Genomic DNA, 3,157 nt, shown 5'->3' on the forward strand with positions numbered 1-3,157 from the left:
GGGATGCTGCTGCACCTTCTATACCTCCCTGATGGAGGGGCGGAGTCAGAAGGAGAAACGGACACACTGGCTTTCTCTCGAAAAGGAGTTGTCACCAAACCTCCCTCCCTCCCTCCCTTCTCTGCTTTTTGTTTTCCTTTTTTTTAACTCACTCCCTGCTTGGGCTGCTGGGTCCACACATATTCTGCTTTCCATCTGTAGCAGAGGCCCTCTGACACATCTCATTGTTTTCATTCTCCTTCCCTTGTACTTCTCTCTGGGGGTGTTTGTATGCACAGTAATCTAGGTAGGCATTCATAGGCATGCTTTATTGATAATGCACAATGAAATTATTGTCTTGTGGATGCATGCACAAAATTTTGGTGTCTTAAGTGAGCCAATTATGGTAATGTATACAGCAGTCTGTTCCATGCTCAGGAGTTCAGGGTGTTTTCCTTGGCTTTTTGCATAGAGTACATGACAACAGCGTTTCAGAGCCTAGAAACAAAAACATTGGTAAGTCTCCAAATGAAATTGTTATCCAATTCTCAATCGTAATGCTCACTAGTCTCCCTAACTGCGTTTCCTGTTCTTCTCGGGTCATTTGGAAAACTGTCACTGATCATTGTCATTCATACATGAAACGTTTTGTTTTTGTTTTTGAAGATATTTCTGCTGCATGCTTTGTATGCAAAAAATGTGCTCAATTAATTACATTGACAAAGTGAAAGTCATCAGACAATTAAGTACTGCCTCCAGAGGCGAAAAAATAGGCGAAAAGAACAAGAATTCTTGTTCTTCCAAAATCATTCGTTTTCAGGGAAAGCAAAACGAACCGTTGGAGGTCAAGTCAAGTCGATTTTTATAGCCCCCGGAATCACCGCAGTTTCAAAGGGATTCACAGATAAAAAAAGAAATCATACATCTTAAATGCACAACAGCATCCCTTTTATCCTTTTATTTTTTGTTGTTCAAGGGACCTATAATTGAACTTTATGTTGAGCTATTAAGAATGTTACAATGTTAATCTTTCACCTCAAATATCCCCAAAGTGTTACATTTCCTTACTAGTTATGAGCTCTCAGCAAGGGCCCTACCCAAGCAGATAAAAATGGCTTGCAAGAGTCACAATGATGTCAGAGCGACGCGGAAGGCCCTCGTACCACCTCCACATCACCCGTGCAGAGTAAAAACACGCCTACATCAGCCGTGCCTATTTTTAGTTTTGGTTTTACACCGGAAAAAGGAGAAAAACACAAACACCCCATCTGGGAAAAAATGAGAAACCTTGAGAAAGGACCGCAGATGTTAGCAGCAGGTTGCACGAGATGCCAAGTAACAAAAATAACACATTGTGTCATATTAAGCAATAAGTGTCCAGTTTGAAGATGCCGTGACGCCAGCAGAGGCCGTCGGCTAAGCTGCTTCTCAGAGTCTGGTCCAGTGGGTCCATTGCAACAGAAGCACCGCAGAGGAGGTGATCCCTTCAATGGTGGAGCATTCAATTCGTCACTCACCATCTGGCCTCCTCTCCAAACCGGGCGAAGTGGCAGGAAGGAAAACCAAAAATCTGCATTCAAACAGACCCATTAAGTCAATGCTTGAGTATAGAAATGTGTTTTAGTCTGGATTTAAAGATTTCTACTGAGATGGCTGCGAGAACTTCCTTGGGTACCTTTCTACAGATCATTCATGATGTATGAAGACTGCTTTGACGGGGCATTTTTCTTCCGGTACCAACCTCTTAGGTTTCTTCAAGGGAAGTACTGTTTACATCTACTTTGTAAATTGCAGTTGCGCACATAGGTTTACACACTCCAAGGTTATGTTAGCTTTTTTTTTCCTTTGTTATTATTTGGTGACTGGTCGGCTTTAGAACGACATCATGAAGGGGGGCCGTATGGTGAGAGGCGTGGTTTCAGTCAACAAAATGTTTTACTTCCTGGTCTAAAATGTCGCTATTAAATTGCCAATGTGACAAAGGTTCATCATTTATTTGCATATAACTGTGGAAAGTTTAAATAGCGAGTTACTGGGCCTTTAACATTGCATTGTCAAAGAGAGCAAGACATTTTTTAAATGATTTGAGAAACATAATATGTAGAAACGTTGTAATTAATTGTGAAAATACGTCTGATGTGTACTTTCAGCAGACCACACAAAATGTCTTCTTGACTGTATGTTTGCTGTAATGACCCCATTGTAAATGCTACAGCAATGTTTTGCTATTTCTATATTCATGTTCTGGGTTCATTTCAGTTACGCCACTATTTCTTATCATCGTGAAACCCTATAGATAACTTTTGTGACCCTGGGAAAACAACTTGCTTTCTTCAGGTCACAAATTCCAATCTTGACCAACATTCCAAAATTAAAAAAACTTCAAAGACTTCAAAGAGTGAGGCTGCAGCGACCAGGGTACGGAGGATTCGTTTCTTGCAGTAACTCAGTCCTGACTTCAGGGTCACCAGGTTAAAGGCTCTGATGTCGAAAGAAGAAACACAGATACTTGAATGGTTATGAAGACATGCTCACCAGTTTTTCGTCACAGACCTTCACCTCCAAACTCATCATTCTCCCTCGCTGGGTGCAGTTTTTGGTTATGCGGGGATTCCCAAGCGCATTAAGTTTGCCATGACTACTGGTAATTACCAAATTCATCTTACTGCCCATTGACAGCTGGGATAGGTACCAGCAAGCCAGTGACCCAAGTGAGGATAGGCAGCTACAGACAGCTACAGCTATGGATATTCTTCATATGTCCAAAAAGGTTTTCCATCAAATATACTGTATATTTGGGAATTTTTTTAGACTCTTTTCAGATCTGCCAAACAATTACGGCGAACCTTTGGTGTTCTAGTACGATCAGAAACTGCTCCATTTCCTATTGATTCTGTCCGTGATTAAATCTTTAGTGACACTACAGCCCGGTGCAGAAATTCCCAAATAAAAAAAAAAATAGCATCACTGCAATGTCTTGAATACAAGATCTCAAGTTTTAGTCATGATATTAATTTCCATAATGTCAAGATGTTTATTTTTTTTTTTAATCCTTTAATGAACATACATTTTGCAGAGTTTCAGCAGATACACCTAGGCAGCAGCAAATGCAAACTATTAGCATCAAATGTAAGCCGATATTTCATTTTACATTTGATCAGATTGCCTTTTTTTTGAA

This window comes from Hippichthys cyanospilos, chromosome 5, assembly GCF_059441005.1.
Source record: "Hippichthys cyanospilos isolate Australia breed blue-spotted pipefish chromosome 5, RoL_Hcya_1.0, whole genome shotgun sequence".
NCBI classification, from domain to species: domain Eukaryota; kingdom Metazoa; phylum Chordata; class Actinopteri; order Syngnathiformes; family Syngnathidae; genus Hippichthys; species Hippichthys cyanospilos.